At 44.3% G+C, this 22,713-nt stretch overlaps 1 protein-coding gene across 1 annotated transcript in view; it reads right to left on the bottom strand.

Annotated features, from left to right (window-relative positions):
- Positions 1 to 18,711, bottom strand: part of TMEM200A (transmembrane protein 200A) — a 71,631-nt gene extending 52,920 nt beyond the window's left edge. Inside the window, exon 1 of the mRNA XM_004263831.4 lies at positions 18,414 to 18,711. The gene's annotated coding sequence lies outside the window, so the exon portion shown is untranslated. The remainder of the gene's footprint in view (positions 1 to 18,413) is intronic.
- Between the last annotated feature and the right edge of the window lie 4,002 nt (positions 18,712 to 22,713).

Genomic DNA, 22,713 nt, shown 5'->3' on the forward strand with positions numbered 1-22,713 from the left:
AAGTCATGCTGTCCAACGCTAGGGAGAGTGAACTAAGGCTCAGAGAGGTTAAGTAACTGACCAAGATCACATAGCTTTTAGGGTGTAAAGCTCGAATTCTCCAGTGATTTTCAAATTATCCCTGGCAATGGGACTCTTTTTTTCAAACAAAATCTCACTTAAATCATAAATAGCCCAGATAATCAAAAGTTGACTCTATATTTAAAAAATATCTTTGAAGGGGAGCCACTTCAGCCAGGTGATAGGGATTCTGGAATGAACGGAAGAGAAAATGCAGGTAAGAGATGGGATCCCACTCAGAGATGGTCCAGCAGGTCCGGGAGCCAGCCTTTCAAAAGTTAACCTTTAATTAGCAATTCCTCAAATCTCATCGGCTAAACTATAGAACTAAAGGATAAGGACCATATAAACCTTTCTGGTGCCTACACTTAAATTTAAAAATGGCACTCTGCCTCTTTCCACAGACTGCTTTTTATATGTGCACCTCGACAGAAAAAAAAAAAAAAAAGGCTTTCTCCCACTCTGCAGGAATAATATCATGCTATAATGTGTGTCTGACATACCACAAGGCAGCTTAGGGACTGTCACTCAATGTACTGCAGTTGTACAGAAAGATGGCTACATTCTAAAAGAACTGCACTTGCAGAAAAGTTACTGGAGTCCCCAGCACAGTAATCCAGGGCTGACAGTTATTTCTCATTCATCTTCTGCACCAGACATAGTTATCCACAGGGAAGTCAACTTCCATGACTAGTTTATAAAAAGTCCTCTCTGAACCAGAAAACGGCCCCACTTCTCTCCTCAAAGGTTATCTTCAGAAATGGTTCACGCAGAGGCACAGATGCGGAAAAAAAAATTGTTTTTTGGTTGGGAGCGAGCAAGAAGACATATCATCAAATACAGCCAGCAGTATCTGGCACTACTTCTTAGGACACATTGCTGTGAAGGTCTTATGTAACTGATGGACACTTATGCCAGGACGGATAAAACCAGTGGTAAGTTCACCTTCTAAGCATTCAAATAACAAAAGAAAGGTGCCGAAGGAGGTCTGGAGGATTCTCATTGACACAGGGGACCCTGGGCAGCAAGGTACAAACTCCCAAAGGACTCAAAGTCCAGGAGAGTTTTTTATTATATACTTTTCAATCATAACTTAAGAAAGTACTATGGACATAATAGCATTATTAAGTGTTTTGATAACTTCACACTATAAATAAGGTCATTCCTGAATCTTAAATAATCTTTTAATATGAAGAAAAATGGTAAAAAATGAAAAGACTACATTAGAAGATTAGAGAAAGTATAAATGTAGTTAATCCCCTCTAATTTGACAATGCGCACACAAGGGTGATTTTTAATTTTGCACATTAGTTTCATGTACTACTGGTGAATTTCCACTGTGTCTTTTCCTGTAGGAAAATACAAAAACAAGGATGTGATGCTCCCTCAGGGTCCACTGTCACACACAGAATGGGCTAAGCTGAGCTCCCAAGTGGGGAGGCTAAAGGCAACCTCAAATAACAGGTGTCTTTTCTCTTCAATTTTAACGAGCTAAAATGCAATTGTAGTAAGAGCCAGGGTAATCCTCTGAGTCTTCTGCTAGCTATCCAAGCAACTCTCTTTTAAATTATATACTTTCCTTATAGTGTCCTGGAAAAGAAAATAGCTTTAAAATGCCTGTCACATAGATAACATATGACCTAGTAATGCTTTAAAATAAAGTTATAAAATAAATAAGTCCTGGGGAATGTAATGTACAACATGGTGACTATAGTTAATAATACTGTATTGTATATTTGAAAGTAGCTGAGAGTAGATCTCAAAAATTCTCATCACAAGAAAAAAAATTTGTAACTATGCGTTAATTTGATGGATGTTAATTTAAGTAGACTTATTGTGGTAAGCATTTCACAACACATACATATATTAAATCATTTTGTTGTATACCTAACTCATACATTATACATCAATTATGTCTCAATTTTTAAAAAGTATATATGGGGACTTCCCTGGTAGTCCAGTGGTAAAGAATCCACCTTACAACGCAGGGAATGTGGATTTGATCCCTGGTCAGGGAACTAAGATCCCACATGCTGTGGGGCAACTAAGCCTGTGTGCCACAACTACTGAGATCACGCACCTCAACTAGAGAGCCTGCCTGCTGCAAACTACAGAGCCCACGTGCTCTGGAACCTGCACGCCACAACTACAAAGCCCACGCGCCCTGGAGCCTGCGTGCCACAACTAGAGAAGAGAAAAACCCGTGCACCACAACTAGAGAGAAGCCTGCACGCTGCAACTAGAGAGAAACCTGCGTGCCGTGGCGAAAGATCCTGCACGCCACAATGAAGATCCCGCATGCTGCAACTAAGACCTGATGCAGCCAAAAATAAATAAATCTTTAGAAAATAAATAAAATTTTAAAAATAAATAAAATTTTTTAAAAAATTTAAATAAAAAATGTATATGCAAATGCTTTTAAAAGTTCAAAGACCTACCAAATTGGAAGGCAGCAATGGAATTGATAGTAGGAATAGATGAGTAACCAGCATGATAATGAAAATGACCTTCAGATATGCTATTCCATCATGATTTTTTTGTGAAGGTATGATTCGTGCATTTATTCTGTTCTAATTTAGCATCAACAACTATGACATGGAATTCAAAAAAAGATTTTCAGCAATTTCTAATCCCATTTCACCCAAAAGTTTATAGGTTAAACTACATCACGGTTGCACTTGTAAGTTTAATTGGAGAAAGAAATTGAACCTAAATCTTCAGAAAGGGCTCAGGAAGGAGCAGGCAAACAAAGCTTTCTCGCTAATACCACGTACCTTTCATGAATGACATCACACCGTGATGTCATTTGGCTTTTCTCCTACCTCCAGGGCTGCTACTTCTCTGTATGTTTCTCTAACCACCCTTAAATGTGGAAATCCCCAAACCATGCTCCTAAGTCACCTTCTTTGTTTGGTCTCTATCCTCTCCAGGACTTTATTACCAACTACAAGCTAAGGACTCTCAAATTTATGTCTCCGTTCTAAATTTATCATCTGAGCTCCACACTCATCTGTCCAAAAGCCTACCTGCCCTTTCCCCTGGGATATCTCACCTGCAACTCAAATGTAACATGTCCAAAACTGAACTCATGAACGGAACTTAGGAAAAGTCTTCCTCACCTATATGAATGCTACCACCATCCATGCTAAAATCTTGGAGGATCTTGGACCACATTTTCCCACATGCTCTCAGTTACCAACGTCTGCTGGTTCTGCCCTCAAAACCTGTCTTTACTCTGTCCACTTCTCTTGAACATCACTGCCACCACCCGATCGAAGGCCCTGTTATCTCTTCCTTTATGCATTCTTGCTTCTTCCAACTCCTTCACCAGGAAACTCCTAGAATGATACCTAAATGCAAATCAGTTCATGTCATTCCTCTTTTTTGCAAAGCCTGCTCTTTGGATCAAGTATCAAACCCTTACCACTTCCCTCAGGGCACTGCATAATGGCTGGACCAGCTTACAGCTTTTCCTTCCACCGTCTCTCCCCTGCTCACTTTGACCAATAACAGGGCTTGCTTTCTGTCCTTCAAAAACAACCCAACTCCTTCTTTCCTCAACCTCCCTGCTTGGGTTTTCCTTTCTGGCAAGCATCTTCTCCAGACAAGTTCCTCTCGTCTCTGGTCCCATCTTACAAGACATTTCTCAGGGGAGCCTTCACTGACCCTCTGACTCACGAACCTCTCTCCTAGCAACCTGTGTGTCTTCATGCCACGAATCACACTTATTTTTTTATATAAATTTTATGTATTTATTTATTTATGGCTGTGTTGGGTCTTCGTTGCTGCTTGCGGGCTTTCTCTAGTTGAGGCAAGTGGGGGCTACTCTTCGCTGCGGTGCGCGGGCTTCTCATTGCGGTGGCTTCTCTTGTTGTGGAGCATGGGCTCAAGGCACACAGGCTTCAGTAGTTGTGGCACGCGGGCTCAGTAGTTGTGGCTCGCGGGCTCTAGAGCACAGGCTCAGTAGTTGTGGCGTACGTGCTTAGTTGCTCCGCGGCACGTGGGATCTTCCCAGACCAGGGCTCGAATCCATGTCCCCTGCATTGGCAGGTGGATTCTTAACCACTGCGCCACCAGAGCAGTCCCACACTTATTATTTATGATGTAATTTTTTGCCCCCATTACTAGAGCATAAGCTCCCTGTCCACCCTGTGAACACAGCTCGCTGTTCCCCCTGCACCACACGCAGTCAGTAACCAGAACACAGCAGTTGCTCCATGAGCATCTCTTGACCAAATGAATGCTGATATTTAAGGAGGTTTTCGGGGCATGCTCCAAGTCATTAACCCTGACAGTCCTGGTTCTTATTAGGTAGCTAATCTCAGGCCAAATATCACAGTGTTTCTCCTCCTTAACCCATGTATGTCACCCCATTCTTCAAGAGCCAAGATCAGGAGGAGGAAGGCCTGGATTTTTTTTTTTTTTTCTTTTAAGCGGGGGCCACTCTTCATCGCAGTGTGCGGGCCTCTCACTATCGCGGCCTCTCTTGTTGCGGAGCACAGGCTCCAGACACGCAGGCTCAGTAGTTGTGGCTCACAGGCCTAGTCGCTCTGCAGCATGTGGGATCTTCCCAGACCAGGGCTCGAACCCGTGTCCCCTGCATTGGCAGGCAGATTCTCAACCACTGCGCCACCAGGGAAGCCCCGGAAGGCCTGGATTTTAATCCTGTATCTGCACCTAATACTTAGTAAGTGAACTTTAGCAAAAGCGGACTGCCTTTCCAGACTTCAGATTTCTTACTGTTGTATGAAAAAGTCTCCTCATGGCTCTCACACTCTGGATCGGTGAATGCAGTTTCCAATCTACAGCAAAATTCGGCTCACACCCAAAGTAAAACATCTCCTTTGGAATTCTCTGGGTTATTCTTGCTTCAAAGTCCTTATCCGTGTCACTTTCATTTGATCACATCACTGCTGAGAATCCTGAACTGGAGTTCAGGCCCATCAAGTCAGGCCTACAGCTGATGGGGCAGAACACCTAGGCCTCCACTCGCTGCACATTCCCTTCTGAGACTAGTCAAGGACCATTGGGACTGAGCCCAGCAAAGCCCCCACTGTAGGTCAGGACCCTGGCAGATGCCTCTTATGCTACTCAGAGGAAAGCCCAAAGTTCCCTCGTGGCCCCAAGGCCCTCTATAAGCCCCTGCTCTGTTTTTTTTTTACATCTTTATTGGGGTATACTTGCTTTACAATGGTTAGTTTCTGCTTTATAACAAAGTGAATCAGTTATACATATACAGTTATTGGGGTATAATTGCTTTACAATGGTGTGTTAGTTTCTGCTTTATAACAAAGTGAATCAGTTATACATATACAGTTATTGGGGTATAATTGCTTTCCAATGGTGTGTTAGTTTCTGCTTTATAACAAAGTGCATCAGTTATACATATACATATACATGTTCCCATATGGCATCTTTGCTATTCAAACATTCCAAGCCAACTCCCACCTCTCCTGCGGCCTCCTCTGGCCTTTGCACCCTCTGCTCTCTGCCTGGCACTCTCCTCTCCCCCAGACGTTCTAATGAGTCCTTCCCTCCCTTTCATTCAGGTCTCTGCTCAAACATCAGGCCTGATCACAGGGGCTTTCCGTGACCAGGCTACACTACCCCCATCCCAGCATTCTCTGTCCCTGAGCTGTGCTTCATTCTTCACATTACTTGTCACAAGAAAGTATACGTGTATTGTCTCTCTCCCGAGGAACTTCATTTTGTTTCCTGTTGTATATCCAGTGCCTAAATTAGTAGGTATTCAGAAAATATTTATTGAATGAGTGAATGGATAAAGCAATGAATAAGTGATGCTCTATTAGCAACCGAGAAGACAGCAGATCTAAAGCTGCAGGAGTATGTGAAGGTCAGGAGGAGTGGTGCCCACGAGGACATGCAGGGCAAGCTTGGGTCCCTAGACCCCAAGGCTGGTGAGCCAAGGGGGCAGGGTTCATGGGGTTGTGTGTTGGAGGAGGCAGGGGGATGTTGCCAGTCCCTGGGTCTCCTGCCAAGTGAACACTGAGTCACTGGCAGCTGGGGAACCCCCAGGGTAATATCAGTAGAAATGAGAATCGGGACGTAGATGGCCTTGTTGCCAGAAGATGGATGGCACGTGCTGCCTTTTTTTTTCTTTGTCTCCTTTTTGTAATCTGTCTTTAAAAAAAAAAACCTAACCAAATTCCACATTGAAGGCTTCTGTGAAATAATGCCCAGTTTCACTCATTACCATCTCCTTTCCCCAAGCTTAGACTCAGGGAGACCCAAAGATCATCTTTCAAAACTCTCACCCTTGCTCTAAGTACGTACCAGATTGCTCTCTGGACTGTGAGTTCCTCGCGAGAAGCCTGTTAACTTCCAGAACCAACCACAGTGGATGGCACTTGGCCCACTCTCCATAAATGTCTGATGACTCAATAAGTATATTTTGAACTCGGTCTCCCGTAAGACAATGAGCTTAACAAACATCACTAATTATATGCTATTATCATCTACGTTCCACTACGCCAGTGTTGGTAGAAGAGTTCTGAATAGAGGTTGGTTCAACGATTGGGAGACTCATAAAATAAAGAAGGCATTTCCACATGTGTTAAATAGAGTGTGATAAAACCAACTGTTGCTAATGAAACCCTTATCTAACATGTGGACTTTCCAGAGACTTCCACCTATACTGCATATAAAGAAGATAATTATAGCTGTGAATTAGATTTTTATTTTCAATATTTCAATTTTTAATTTTGACTATAATTGAAAATTAATATTCAGAGTACAGTTAACATTTTATCTAAATTTTTTTCTAAGAAATAATTTGGTCTTTTCATAAAAATACTCTGTCTTAAATGTGATTTTATATCGTAGGGTGATATTTTACTGACAGTATAGAAGATTCAATATAATTAATTCAGCAAACATTAACTGAATGCGTACAATACACAAGTCACTATGCTAGGCACAGTTAAAAAAATATAAGCTTTACATAAAAACTTCACAGTGGACTGATTAAGCTGTTTATATTTTATGGACAGAACTATACTTATATTAATATAGAATATCTGTAGTCACATTAAAAACCCTTTGAAGGTGGATATACTATTTACGGGATGCCTTCAGCCACATAATGATGCAGGGCACATCTTGAGCGGAACTACACAGGGAGTTTCTAACGTGAACGTTGCTTTCGTTCCCGGCTCCAACACCATCATCACAATATTGCTTAGCATTCTAAACCTCAACCACTATTTTTAATAAATGACCTCAAACATCATGCTCCAGAAGAAAAACCTTCTAACGGCTTCCCAGTGCCCTGAAAATAAAGCCTACCTCCCCTCCCCAGTATGCAAGGCTGGTCTTAGTTCAAATGACAAACCCAGAGAGGTCCTTCCTGACCTTCTGATCTACAGAACCCCAGGCACTCTGTTACATCAGGTTCCTTCCCTTTCTCATAGGACTTTCTACTTCCTGAAACTGACTTGTCTTCCTCATTTAGGATGTACACTCCACCACAACCTTTCTTTTGATCTTTACCCTATCCCCAGATCCTGGCACATAACATTTATTTTTTTTAATTTATTTATTATTTTTGGCTGTGTTGGGTCTTTGTTGCTGTGCATGGGCTTTTTCTAGTTGCAGCGAGCGGGGGGCTACTCTTTGTTGCAGTGTGCGGGCTTCTCATTGCGGTGGCTTCTCTTGTTGTGGAGCATGGGCTATAGAGCACACGGGCTTCAGTAGTTGCGGCACGTGGGCTCAGTAGTTGCGGCTCACGGGCTTAGCAGCATGTGGGATCTTCCCGGACCAGGGCTTGAACCCTGTCCCCTGCATTGGCAGGTGGATTCCCAACCACTGTGCCACCAGGGAAGCCCCTGGCACATAACATTTATTGAATCAATTATTAATGAATGAACTTCCTACAGAGCTTGCATTTACTACGTTATGCATGATGATTTGAGAACTTTTATATGTTTCATCAGAGAGCAAATAATAAATGTATAGGTCATACTTTCCTACCTGGTTTTCTACACTATCATGGTGTAAGGCACACCTCACATTTGACAAAATGGGTCATAAATATAATTCAACAGCAACTACTGAATGAATCTCAGTAAATAATGATTTGGTGAACGAATGAAAATAATTTTGTTCAAAATTATTGACTGAGATCCACAGAAGAAAATGGAGTCGTAACACTATAATAATATTCTCCAACTTTTAGAAGAAAACCAGAAGTATTTTTATTGTAGTTGTGAATTATTTCTGCAGCAAAAGAGCAGTTGTGGAAAAACTGAGACAGGCACTGAGAAACCACCTCGAATTGACTGCTGTGGTAAAGTTCAATAGTTCCTTTGCAGTAAACACCCCACAGAGGTCTGAATAAACTCCAAGTTCCTCCTTCTTGTGCAATAAGGCAAGGTTTATCACTCTGAAAACTAGACACTTCGGGCTTTCCTGGTGGCGCAGTGGTTGAGAGTCTGCCTGCCGATGCAGGGGACACGGGTTCGTGCCCCGGTCCGGGAAGATCCCACATGCCGCAGAGCGGCTGGGCCCGTGAGCCATGGCCGCTGAGCCTGCGCGTCCGGAGCCTGTGCTCCGCAACGGGAGAGGCCACAGCAGTGAGAGGCCCGCGTACCGCAAAAAAAACCAAAAAACAAAAACAAAAAACTAGACACTTCGATATGGTTGGCTTGCCTTTGGGAAAGGGAGTAAAACCAGAAGGTTCCACATTCAGGATCTTTGTTTGGCTCGTTTTGCGCGGATCAGTGACTAAGAGGGCCTCGGGCCTCGGGAAGGAGCGATCTCCCAGGTGTTCACATCCTACCTTAGGGCACAGCCGACCTCAGATTCTACCCATCAGCACTAACTGCTCCTGGGTCGCCTGCTGAGAGCACGGCCCTGAACAAAACAGACCATGCTCCCTGGGTGACAGCTCCTTCACACAGGGTAGGGACCACGAGCTCAACAGTTCCAAATGTTCCACAGTTCCAGGACTGCGAGGACCTGACTGCCAGGCCACAGAGGCGGGCTTGGTAGAGCGTTTGCTCCCAAAAGTGGGGCCTTTGTCTAGCATCACCTTCACTCACAGGTTCTCCACGCCACGGTCTGAAGTGTGCCCTCGCACGATGTGCCTGCCTGTCATTGGCTTTAAAAAGTCATTCACAAGCTAATTTTCTCTCTGTCATGGGTCCCTATCTGAATATTCAGGACCACTTCGTGAGTAAATTTTTTTAAATCGAGTGGTTCATCACAACATTGGACCAACCTCCACTTTAAAAGAGAGGTTTGGGTACAAAGGAACCAAATCAGCAGTTGGCGGAACTGTTACTCATTTTGAAATGGTAGCTTTTCTCATTTAAGAAAAAAATAAATAAACCCCTAGTGCAGGCACGGTGAGGGGGGATTCCCCTGCACTGTCAACCACAAGTTCACTTATTCTGAAAATCAGGCTGGCATTAAGTACCGAAGGTCTTAAAATATTTATACTCTTTGACCCAGGAATTACCTTTCCGTGGATCTCACTTAAAGAAGTAATCTGAAATATGAACAAAGATTTCATCAGAATGCCAGTTATAAGACCAGTTATTTGGAAACAGCCTAACGGTCCAATCTTAAGGGAATAGTTAATAAATTATGGTAAATCATACAATCAAATATTATACAACATTAATAAAGCTTGCCGAGAAGCTGGAAAATATTTAGGACACAAGGTTAAGCAAACAGAGCTCATTGTAATATGTTATTAACTATGGAAAAACTTCATTAAATATAAAGGGGAAGAAAAATGCCAGACTCTTATGGGTGTTTTGGGGTCATGGGATTATAGGCAAATTGTCTCCCTGATTTTTTTTTATAGTTACTGTATTTTCCAAAGTTTCATTAGAAGCATGTATTGCTTTTATTAGAAATAATAACACCCCTTCAGAAATGCTAAGTCTACTGTATCACAAATACTTGCACATGTATGTTCTCATACTTGCACTGAGCTGATCTGATACTTGCTTTGCCAAGTGAGCCAAAAATGCATGCCTCTTCTATACCAAGATCGGCTTAGAGAGAGGACTGAGAATCTTTGGGTTCATACTGCATTTCAGCCCAAAGATGCTGACTCTCAAAACTGCAAACATACCTTAGCCGCTGCCCACCTATCAGCACCTCTGTGATGTAAAACAGCACCACTGTTTGTAAAAGAGCATCACTTTTCTCAGCATCACTTTCATCCCAGGAGCCCCTATTCTTCTTTACCTATTCTCATATCTCTACCAGCTTTATTTCAAGGCATCATAGTCACTGACTTGCATGCAGTTCTCTCATTAGATTATGAGATTCTTGAGATCCTTGTCATCCTGACCTCCCCAGAATCTAACAGGGTACCTGGTAAACAGTGGGAACTTAATAAATGCTATTAAATAAAATTTTACAAAATAGGAAGAAAATCACCTCCATAACTCCAAGAGAAGAATTCACTAACAGTATCATATTGTAATGGGAATCTCAGTTGGTGCATGAAATCAGGTACATTTTGGAATATCATTTGCAGTTTATGAAAGAGCACAGTAGACATTATATCGGGGAGCTGGCCCTGGGGTCCTCCTGTTAGATGGAAATGATTTCATAGAGCATCCGCACCAGACAAGGCCCCTCTGTGACCGTGCTGAATCAGGACAGAAACAAGACCACTGTGTAATCCTATCTGAACACAAACAAAAACACAAATATTATCCAACCCCCAAAATGACCAATATTCCCCTAATCTTGCTAATGAGTATTTGCTGCATCTTTGCCAATTATAATGTCAGCCTCTCTAGTCTTGCTCCTTCTAGAGAAGACTTATTAAGATACAAACTCATAGCATTATCACTGTTGTGGCCTCTCCCGTTGTGGAGCACAGGCTCCGGACGCGCAGGCTCAGCGGCCATGGCTCACGGGCCCAGCCGCTCCACGGCATGTGGGATCTTCCCGGACCCGGGGCACGAACCCGTGTCCCCTGCATCGGCAGGCGGACTCTCAACCACTGTGCCACCAGGGAAGCCCAGTCCTGCTTCTTTAAACCCTCTCCCAAATCACTTACAAGACCAAATCCTATAATCACGCATTTCTAACACCCTTTTACTGCGACACCCCATGTTTTCCTGTGGTGTACCTTTTCCCTCACTGTAACAAGTAGCAAACCCAACCTGTTCAACTACAAGTCATTTCCCAGTGGTCTCTGGCTCACTGAGAAGTTTAGTCATCCTACCTGGAACACGCTTGTCTCTTCTTTCTGCCCACACATACTTATCAGAACTCCCAGAAGCTTCCCCTGATCAGCCTTCCAGGTTTCAGATGGTTCCACTCCTTTTAGTTTCCATAACATTTACGTTCATCTGCTACTATTAAGTTTGTATTTCATAATACTGGCTGGCACTGTGATCCTGATGACTCTCTGAAAAATACTGCCAACTCTGAAATCATATTATTCCATCGTGCTGCTTTAAAAGTTTACGCATGGTTGTCCTACCTCCCCAAACAGGCTATGAATTCTCAAAACTATGTCTCAAATATTTCTTTTCACTTACCTTTTCATTCCCTTTCTTCTTATCATATGTATACACAGTTCATCTACAGCGAACATCTACATCCAGTCATAAATTACACAGAGACCGATTTGACCTTGCGTTTGTTGGGGAATGATATATCACTCATATTTCATCAGTAAATAGTTTCATTTAGAGCATCTTCCAGTATAGACCTTTATAGCTGGAGTGTATTCCACATACCTGCTACATTCAGTATGTGCTAATGCTCTTCCTCTCTCTCCAACTCTCTCCATATATGTATCTATTTCTTATTTATCATATTTCTGGGAAAAGTACCTTTGTGTATAAAGGTAAATTCAGGCCATGGCAGCTGGCAGAGGTCCCTTCTCTTCAACTGAAGTCAGTGACTAAAATTAAGCCCTCCAAACATCTGACTTGCTGACGTATCTATCCTGCATGATGATAGCGAGCCTGCACTGAGGGGGAAAAACCTACTAGGTTATTAAGTTTTCTGCCAAAGCTGGATATAGTCCTGCTGGACAACGCCATTCAGGTGACCTGCTCTCAGCTCACAGTAAGATGTCTAAACGTTCACTCACGATGTCCCTTCCCAACCATACAACCCTGCTGACTTCCCCCTGTCTATGGCCCAGACTTGAAATTGACCTTGCCCTGCCAGGACCAGGATGTCTCCCTGAAGATCCAGGATGAGGTGGAGATACAGATATATCTCGGTTTCCATGACAGCTCCTTGATTTTCCAGTCTGGCTCCAGGAGCTCAGGCAAGTAATTTAACTTCTCTAAGCCTTCATTTCCTTGCTCAAAAAAAAAAAAAAAAAAAAAAGCCGAGATATATCTCCTCCCAGGAGTCTAATGAAGACTCGGTGAGATTATGTATCTAAGGCACATGGCAGATGCTCTACAAATGTTAGCTTTTTTTCCCTTAATAGTGCCTGACAACTAATAGAACTCCATCTCCCTCTAAGGAGTTGCCCATTGCCCATGCCGTATTCTTACTGACTTACACCACGAAGGATATCTAAAGCAGGGCAGACGGCAGAGTTCCTGTTCTCAGATCAACAATCAAGCTCTAGTTCTATTGATCTGCCCACCTATTCAACTTCCTGATGCTGTTCCCACTCACTTTCCTCCCTGTACCCAAACCCCAAACCAAGAATCTACGCCTGTTCTATTCTTACTGTGGCACTCTTGTCCAGTTTGCCACTGAGCACGAATGCTCTACACCTTCACCCTGATAGCCTCTATTCCATCCCCTCTGTCTGACCTGGACTCCTGGCACTCTGGTTGCCTACTGGGAGGCCCAATATGGGGCCCACCCTTCAATTTGGCCTGATATACTAGATTCTGACCTTGACCTTGAGAGGTGGTGTCGCGTAGTTTAAGCACAGGCTTTTGTTTCAGACTGCCAGGGTTTGAATCCCAGGTCTACTACTTAATGACCACATAACCTTGAGCAACTTATTTACCTCCCTAACTTTCAGCTTTCTCACAGTAGAGGGCTTTTCTGAGATTTCAATAACATAATGAATGTAAAGCATTTAACATGGGACTTGGCATACTAGGTAGGTCTTTAATAAATGTCAGTGCTACACATATAAAGGTTTTGCCCCTAGGACACGTGGTGGCCACAGGCCTCCTTTTGATACAGTCCAGTTGCTATGAATCTACCTGCAACACACAGCCACTTCACCTACTGGCCCAGCCTACCTTCCTGGTTTGGTTCCCCTTGATCTGTTTCAACCTACCAATGTTTTTGTCAACACAGACGCTCCTTCATCCTCACCAGACCTTAATAATGTTGCTCACACATGCCAATATTCTAATTTAGGACCTATTACCTTAGGTCTCCTAAGTGGTAACCCTAATCTGTGCCTGCTGCCTCCCCTCTGCCCATTTCTCACAAACTCAATAAACTTCTATAAACAATAGTTCTGTGTCCATCACTTTACTTCCTTGTTCAAACTGTCACTGTGTCACTGGGTCTCTAATCTCATAATGCCCAAAGTAGGGGTCTCTAATCAAATGATCCCTAGAAGACCAGGCCTTCAGGAAATAAAATCCCTAGGCTGGAAATAAGGCACAGGGTTATTTGCTAAAAGCACATGGACATGGATAAATGGTGGGCTCCTCATTCAATAATATTCTGGGGGCTTCCCTGGTGGCGCAGTGGTTGGGAGTCCGCCTGCCGATGCAGGGGACACGGGTTCGTGCCCCGGTCCGGGAGGATCCCACATGCCGCGGAGCGTCTAGGCCCGTGAGCCATGGCCGCTGAGCCTACATGTCCGGAGCCTGTGCTCCACAATGGGAGACGCCACAACAGTGAGAGGCCCGCGTACTGCAAAAAAAAAAAAAAAAAAAAAAAAAAAATTCTGGATCCTCTTAGCAAAGTCTAGACATGGAGGGAATTATTTCATCACCTAGCTTTGCCTTGGCTGGGAGGAAGGTCCCACTTCTGGAATTTGCATGGCCGTGGTCACCTGAGTTGCTTCCATGTGCAAACGTCACATCGTTGTGCAAGTGGCTGTCTCAAAATGGAGGGGGCAATTCTCCGCAATAATAGACATGTTGTTTTTGATTGGCAGCCTCATTGTCTTGGGAGATCTATATGATCTTAACAGAGATCATGTCAATCATGGTGCCTCTACCAGTCTCCTTTTCCCCATCCCACCACTAGCATCACATATATACAGGGTTGGGCACATGATCCAGTCCAAGACTATCACAGTAGCACTCTCTGCTGGACACAGAGACTGACTCAATGACCTCCATAGCAGGGCCAACCATAGCCCTTTCAGGAGATTTCTATAAACGGGACCTGGAAGAGAGAAGACCTCTCTTTCCTATGGATCAAAAGCCAAAGGATGCAGGTTCGGAACTACCAATGGTCACCTTTCTTAGCATGTAGAAAGAGGCCTCAGAATGAGCTGATTCAGAAAGAAGAGAAGCTGAGAAATGAGGAGAGACAGAAAGAACCGTAACAAAGTCATGTGAGCCTCTGGGTTCCAGCCATGACTAAAGCAAAGTCCATGTTTGGACTTTCCAGTCACATGAGCCAATAAATCTACTTTTTCTGCCTAACGCAGTTAAATGTAGCTCCCTCGAGTGTATAACCAGATGAATCCTGATCAGCTCCCTTCCACAGGAACACAGGGGGAGGGGGAGGGGACTTGACCCCCTTTAGTGCACTTGACACCCCTTTAGTGCTTGGAGCAGAGCGACAAGGACACTGTAGGAAGGAATGAACACATCCACCTCTTCACACTTTGCTCACATTCCCATGAATTTTGTGTAATTTCACCTCTGGTCACAGTTTCCAAAGCACAATTTGCTATTGGAACATATCCCATTAATTAACAGTACAATGGTCCAAGAATCCCCAGCTTTATATGAGAATTTCCTTTTTCCAATTGCACTCAAAACTCTTGGAAAAGTCTTATCAATGACTGTAATAATCAAATCACCAGAACTCCTGCTGGGAATGGGGAGGGAGATGAGATCAGGAGGAAGCCCAGAACAGGAGTAATCAAACTAAAGATTACAATCAGAATTCCAGATGTGTCAGGTCTTGATCTCACAATTGGAGATTCTTATCTTCCAGAATGTAACCTAAATTTTTACTCAGAAATTTGAAACTCCACTAAAATCTGATGCCACCCTTATATCTCTCTCCCATTTACACAGGGTTTCCAAAGTGTGTTCTAGCTTTCCCTGTTCCTACAGAAAGGCAATGGAGTGTACTGGTGCAAACGTGCTTTGAGAAATTAGTCCTGGTTTCATCACCTTTCTGCTTGAATAAACTCTTGTGGTTGTAATGAAAATCGATTGGCATTATGTGTGAAAATTCATCGAAAACCATCAAGTACTAAGTGAATGTTGCTATTTATTACTTTGTTTTTGTTTTTTTTTTGCGGTACGCGGGCCTCTCACCGTTGTGGCCCCTCCCGCTGCGGAGCACAGGCTCCAGACGCGCAGAATCAGCGGCCATGGCTCACGGGCCCAGCCGCTCCGCGGCATGTGGGATCTTCCCGGACCGGGGTACGAACCCATGTCCCCTGCATCGGCAGGCAGACTCCCAACCACTGCGCCACCAGTGAAGCCCCTGTTATGTATTTTAAACTCATATAATCAACGATGGGCCAGATGCCCCAGGTCAGATCTCCTTGACCTTCTATTATCATGGTCATTATTCTTTCCCTGTGTCCAGCACAGCCTGTCTTCCCCCAACCCAGACTCTACTCACCCACCCCACCACCACCCACACCTCATCCTGATTTTTCCTCATAATGCAGCATTTTAAAAAGAGGATGAAAAGATCACAGTCCAAAGTCCTTGGTCTGTCGATGAAAGCAGAGAGGCTCAGAAAAGCCTAGAAACATACCCAGGGCCACATCATTAGTGTCTCAGCCAGGACAACAACTTGGCTTTTCCAACTCCCCATCCAGTGTCCTTGGAAATCCACCATCCTGCTCCCCAGTATGAACCAGTCCCCTGATGCTCAAGGACTCCTCCAGGTGCTCAGCGGTCTATGGCACTTTTCCAGTCCCCTCCCCGCCAGCCTGTAAGCTCCCATAGGAGAGGCTACTTTGCTGTCCTTCAGCAAGCCTGGCACCATAACAAGGGTTCACCCATGTTTTCTGCATGCTTGGGCACATATCAGACCTTAGCAGACAAAACATATCTTAAGTCCTGAAATGAATACACTTGATAAAACTGCAAATCATATCTTGTGTCATAAAATGAGGGGTCCCTCTCACTGCAGATTTGTTTTTTCCATCTCTACACAAGTTCTCTTTGCAGATGTGTTCTGCTTGACCGAACTCCCCATGCAGCCTCTCATTTAGGGAGACCAACACTAAATGAAATTTATTTTAAAACTGCCTCCTCTTTTAGACTGTGCATTCTATTGATAAGTAATATGCATTACCATGAAGACTATTTTATCTTCTACTAATTTTGTTTAAGAAATGTAAAAAGTGACATCTGCTTTTATTTTTGCTCTTATCTATTTTCCTAAATTAAAATGAATTTCTTTTCCTTTATGCTGAGAATTATCATGGGAAACAAACCGTTCAAATCCACTCCCTCTGTATGTCAGTAGTTATCTTTCTCTGTCCAATGAGCTATTGTCAAAATTCTGAAACTACAAAAGTCCAAGTATTGCTATCTCACTCTGGGAAGATTCAAAAGCTTCACTAATAATTCCTCCAAGTTGGAATACAAGTGCAGCCATCATTCTTTACAATGATCTTTCCTGAAGAATCCATTCTGCTGTGGGTGCCTTTGGAATACTACATGTGTTTCTCTGGACCTGACTCAGAAGCAGCAGGTAAATCTCTATGTGCCAGCTGCCTGGAAATTGCATACAGAAGCTCCCCACACAACTCTCTTTCACTGAAAGATTCCCCAGCCTAGGATACAAAGCTAATTATAACCAGGGTTACAAATTATACCTAAATCATCTCACAATTATGAGCTCTGTAGTAGGACTTCATTAGAGAAAATCATTCCTAACCCTTCAGTATATATATTTTGAGTGAAAAATATCTCATAACATTACTTTACTAAAGCATTTATTATAGTTTCTACTTAATAGAAGCATTACTTTCTGTTAAGAAGAATGCCTATTCTTCACTTAAGCTGTTTGAAAAGCATGAAACTAAAGCAGATGCTTCTGTATGGGGAAAAAATAGTGGAAAAATAAAGTAAGATTTGAGAAGTTTCGAAATTTAGCCTACTTTTTACAAAATGGTAATATATTCTAGTATCAGTAGCCAAATAACAAACTTGAAGGTCATTTTATAAGAGTTTCCATAACGCAAGACGTGACAAACCAGCAAAGTAAATAGCTTTCATAGGAGCTGGTAATAATTTATTCATAAAGCACTACAGAAAGTGTATCTCAGAACTCGGTTTGACAGCAAAACCTAAAAGTTCAATATTCTTACTGACAAATAAGAATAGCTGTTGATTCTTGAAATGTTTTCTGTATGTACAGTTGTCCACAAGTACATCTGAAGATCTTTAGAAGAAAAATCCGGGTAAGAGACACTTTAGCCCAACATACTTAGTCCAACACCAGACTAAGGTGTACTTGGTCTGACTTCAATGAGTAAATTACATAAATGTGAAGCATCTGACTATCTGGCATTACCAATGCCTGAAACTGGTATTGAAATAGTGAACTGTTCTTATTACAAATATCACCTCACACACACATACACATACTTCTCAGTCGAAATCTAGCAGCAGTAAATACACACAGAGAGCTTGTACCTACAAAATGTGAACTGCTGGCTTGGGCAATTAATTATAGCAAAAGAATGATTAATGGAGAAAATCTTTCAAACCCTCAGCCCTTTCTCTTAAGGACAGACTCCATAGGGAGAAGAATAGTGCTGAACTTGGCAAACAATTGCTTCGCGTCTCCATTTCGCCTACGAAGATACTACCACATACAGATATTGCTTTAGGAAACCCTGACCACACTTTGCTCTTGCCAAGGACTACTATAAATTACGCTGTGGACATCTTTACAGAGAATGCTGAGTCTCTGGAACGAAGACAAAGGAGGGTGTAGCTTGGAGAAACCCAGCCAGGCGCTCCAAGGCTCCGGGTTCTGAGAGGCTGCCCCTCGCGGCTCCTCTTGCGCTCTGAGGACTGGGGAGTCCGGAACTGACGGCGGGCTTGGTTTATTTCGCAAACTTCAGGAGACAGTGTTTACCCTAACTCCGGGGTCCCAAGCGGGGCGGGGGAGGGGGAATAAAGCAGCGCCCCGTTTCAGCTGCACTGACTGCCCACCCACCTCCCCACCGCCGGCAGCACCCTTTCCTTCCCCCTCACCTGTCCTGAGCTCGGGGCCTCGGGGGTCCGGTCGCCTGTCGCGGCTCTCACTCCCGGAGCTGGTGCGACGTCCGGCGCCTCCGGAGCCGAGCGAAGGAGGCGACGGGGTCGGGGGCGTCAGCAGGAAGCTCGGCAGCCGCGGGCAGCCGCGGTCTCGCTCCCCATCCCGGCGGGGCTCGGGCAGCGGGCGCGGCGCTGCCACGGCAGGCGGATGAGTCAGGCGAGGGGGCGGGCGGCGAGATGTGCGGGCCGGCGGAGGGGAGTGGCGGCGGCGGCCTCTGGGCGGGGGGCGCGTCGCTGTCTGTGCCCGCCGTGGGTCGCCGGGACGCCGGCCGCAGCCGTAGGGCGCACCGAGTCCGAGCGCTCCCGCCCTCGGAGGTCACCCGGCGCGGTGCGCCGGGCAGGGGACAGGGAATCGCTGCTCAGTCGTCGCCGCCGCCGCACAAGAAAGACAAAAGGGACCGGGGGCTGGGAAGGGAAAAGTTTTCTGCTCGGCTCCTGAAAGATGCCCACCGAACCTCACGCCCCAAGCGCCGAAGAGGAGGCTGGGGACGGGGTGCAGGGGGCCGGGCGGGCTACCAGGAGCGTGGCCACGCGATCGCGACCTGGTGCACGCCAAGCTCCAGCCGTCCACGACCCGTGGGCACTCCCCCGGCCCGGCCGCCCCCAATCTCGCCGCCAGCCTCCTCCTCGAGGATGCAGACAAAATCCAATCCTCTCCCTCCAGGACCCCCAGCCCCCAAGACCCGTGCAGCGGCCGCAAAGTTGCACTTCCAGAACAGGGAATCACCGCAGACAAAAACCTATCTTTGAGAACAAAATACCCGCTTCCAGGAGCTCTTCTCCGGGCTGGAAGGCCAGAGGGTGGAAACGGACACTCCCACCCTCGGGGCGAGCCTCTCGCTGGAACCCCAGGTCTCGGAGCCGGGGTCCCGCCAGTCCCCGGAGGAGTGGAGAAGACCCGGCTGAATCCCGGTTTTCCTGGAGCAGGCGCGGCAGGACACTGGCTCCACGCCCCTCGGACTCTTTCTTATCAGACGGCGCCTGGGCGGGTCGGGGTCCCCCTGGCGGGCTGCGCGGGCGCTGCGCAAGCGGAGCCAAACACCGCGCGGAGCGGACACCGCGAACGTCCGCTATCTACACCGCTCTGGAGCGCCCACCAGATCTAGCCCGGAAAGGGGCTCCGGGAGAGCGGCTCGGGGGCGAGGGTCATGGGCAGGGAGGACGAGGGCGAACCGGATCGTTGAGGGCTTCGATGAGCAGTGCTTAGGTTCAACTCCAAACATCACAGTCAAGGAGGGGTGTAGGTTAATCCTCCTTGCCCCCAAACATCCTGTGAGTGGGGACTGTGCCCTATTCATAGAGTAAAATGTTATGATAGTTACCTCCTATTCCGCAGAGACAGAACTGATGGTTGTATATATGCCGGTCAATTCAGTAAATAAAGTTTTATGTAAAACTCTGGATTAGCAGATATTCCAACCACAACCCTGGCAGGTACAGAGCATACAATCCACCAGCGCAGGGAGTGGGTTGTACCTAGTGTCTCCTGAATGCATTTGAGCTGGTAACTAGAGGGCAAGTATGGCATTCTAGTGCAGTGTATTTGTGTCTTTCAATGTGCAATCTGCTGATCTCATTTTCAAGAAGGGTTTGTTTCTGGATGTGGAAAATGTATGCGAGAGGGAGAGAGAGAATAGAATTCCATGCAAAACTTTAACATTAAAAAAAATCTTGGAAATCAGGGCAGTGAAGAGAGACTGCGGTAGAAATGGATTTCTTTGGTACAATCTTCCTGTCTCGACTAGAAAAACTTGGAGATTTGGCACTTTTAGTAAAAATTTCACAATCGAAATGTTAAAAACAAAACTAAAAGGGTTGGAAGTTGGAAGGGGGTGGAGAAATGAGTCACCGCTGTAAACCATCTGTGGTTTTATTTTTGCCCCACCTCTTTCTATAATCTTTAGCCCACAGCCAACTGCTCAACTCACTTAGGTGTTCTTACACATTTGCCCAGGCATCCCATTAAAGGAGTGTGATTCCATGGTGCCTTCCTTCTAATCGTAGCCTCTACTTTTTATGACTAAATATCTTGAAACCACATTTTTCTGTAAAGCTCCTGAGAGAGGATATCTCCTGATTATGTTCAGTAGCTTTCTAGGAAATGAAGAATGGGCTCATGGTGTCCATCAGGACCATTAAACATGACATCCTAAGACAAGTAGTGACACATTTAAAATGGTCATCTAGCCACGTTACACAGTGAAAGACTGAGCCTCCCTCAAAGATGCAGGCCATGAAATAAGGAATAAGCACATTCTTTTGGCCACAAATATTGATGATTCATTTCTGAACTTAGACTTTAAAAAAGAAGCTGAAAAATGGACTACATAAGATCACCAAAGGGGAATTATTTACATTTCTGTTAAAAATAATTACTATTAGTCTCAGAAAAAACGGGGTAAAATATTCTATAAATACAGGATTATCTGCAATTCAGTAGACCAAGCAACTCCCAAGATATTATTTATAAATTCTTCCCTGGCATTGAGTGTTCAAACTCAGGTAAATTATTTCATCTCTGCTAATGGCCAGTATCCCTCCATCTGGGAAAAGCGCAGCAAAAATACCGGGTCAGTAATGGATTTTGAATTTAGCTCCATATTTTCTTTTGAGGTAATGAATGGAAGCTCTCACCATCAAGCTGCACTGCACTTCACATATTGTATTTTTTACAGTGTCCTTCTGAGATGTGTAAATTTCCACTAGAACAAACCCATCTTACAAGAGTGCATAGTGGGAACAGAACATTCCCATAATTCAAGCTCAACTATGTACTAACAGAGGGACTTGAAACTTCATTTTTCCCAACCCTTAAGTAGGAACAAACCTATTTCAAAGTATTTTTGCACAGATTAAATGAAATAATACGTGTAAGACTCTTTTTACCTGTGACACAGTTCCTCAACACATATTTAGTTACACACACACACCACAAACTTGTTTTAATGCTGTTAACATAGTAAAAAAGAAGACTCTTCCTCTGGAATCAAGAATTGACTTGAGAAAAAATGTTGAAATGTGAAGTTCAACATTTTCATTCTTTTTTTTTTTTAATTTAATTTATTTATTTATTTATTTTTGGCTGTGTTGTGTCTTCGTTTCTGTGCGAGGGCTTTCTCTAGTTGCGGCAAGCGGAGGCCACTCTTCATCGCCGTGCGCGGGCCTCTCACTATCGTGACCTCTCTTGTTGCGGAGCACAGGCTCCAGACGAGCAGCCTCAGTAGTTGTGGCTCACAGCCCTAGTTGCTCTGCGGCATGTGGTATCCTCCCAGACCAGGGCTCGAACCCGTGTCCCCTGCATTAGCAGGCAGATTCTCAACCACTGCGCCACCAGGGAAGCCAACATTTTCATTCTTGGTACACTACAAATATAAGCCCGATGGATGGCAAAACATTTTGAATGAATTCATTTTGAAAACATATATTAAAATGAAAAAGAACAAGTATTCATAAGCAGATTGTGTAACAAGGTTAAGGGAAGGCTTATTAGAAGGTTTATGGGATGGTAGTCATTTGCTTTTGCCATAAATGTAGCCCATAGCATCTCCAGACCTAAGAACAAAATTCCTCAACCAGAAAATAAAAATATCTTTAATGGCAAACAAATGGAATTGTTTGCCAGACTCTTATCTGAATTACTTTGTTCCAGCTGTGAAATAGATTGATAGTCATAAAGCCCCTGAGGAAGCTTTTCTGGCGCCCAGAGTTGCTGTTTCAAAGTAAGGGGTAAACAAGGACAAAGTCAAAGAAAATTATCTGCCTGAGTTCATCCTTAAAATACGGAATTAGGTGGAAAGAATCCAGAAGAAAGTAAAAGGTAGCAGAAATACATTTAAAGTTAAAATTTTAAATCATTTTAATTTCACTGTTATTTTGAGTAGCATTTTACCATATTTAAAATTTTTCTCTCTCGTTATGTACAAGTGGCTAATAGTTGAGTAGATTTAGCAGCAGAAAGATGTTGCTAGTTTCTGTTCATCAAATGTGCAACTTAGATATCTCAAATAGATATTTTATAATGTTGAGGCTGACGATATTACTTAAATATTTTATGAATTCCCTATTTGATAATAAACCTGATTAGATTCTTTCTACCTGAGTAGCACTAGTGACATACACTTTTAAAATGCAGACGCAGGCACCCTCTCTCCCTTCTAAAGCCCCAGTTCTGGGCTTCCCTGGTGGCGCAGTGGTTGAGAGTCCGCCTGCCGATGCAGGGGACACGGGTTCGTGCCCC

This window comes from Orcinus orca, chromosome 12 (assembly GCF_937001465.1).
Source record: "Orcinus orca chromosome 12, mOrcOrc1.1, whole genome shotgun sequence".
NCBI classification, from domain to species: Eukaryota; Metazoa; Chordata; class Mammalia; order Artiodactyla; family Delphinidae; genus Orcinus; species Orcinus orca.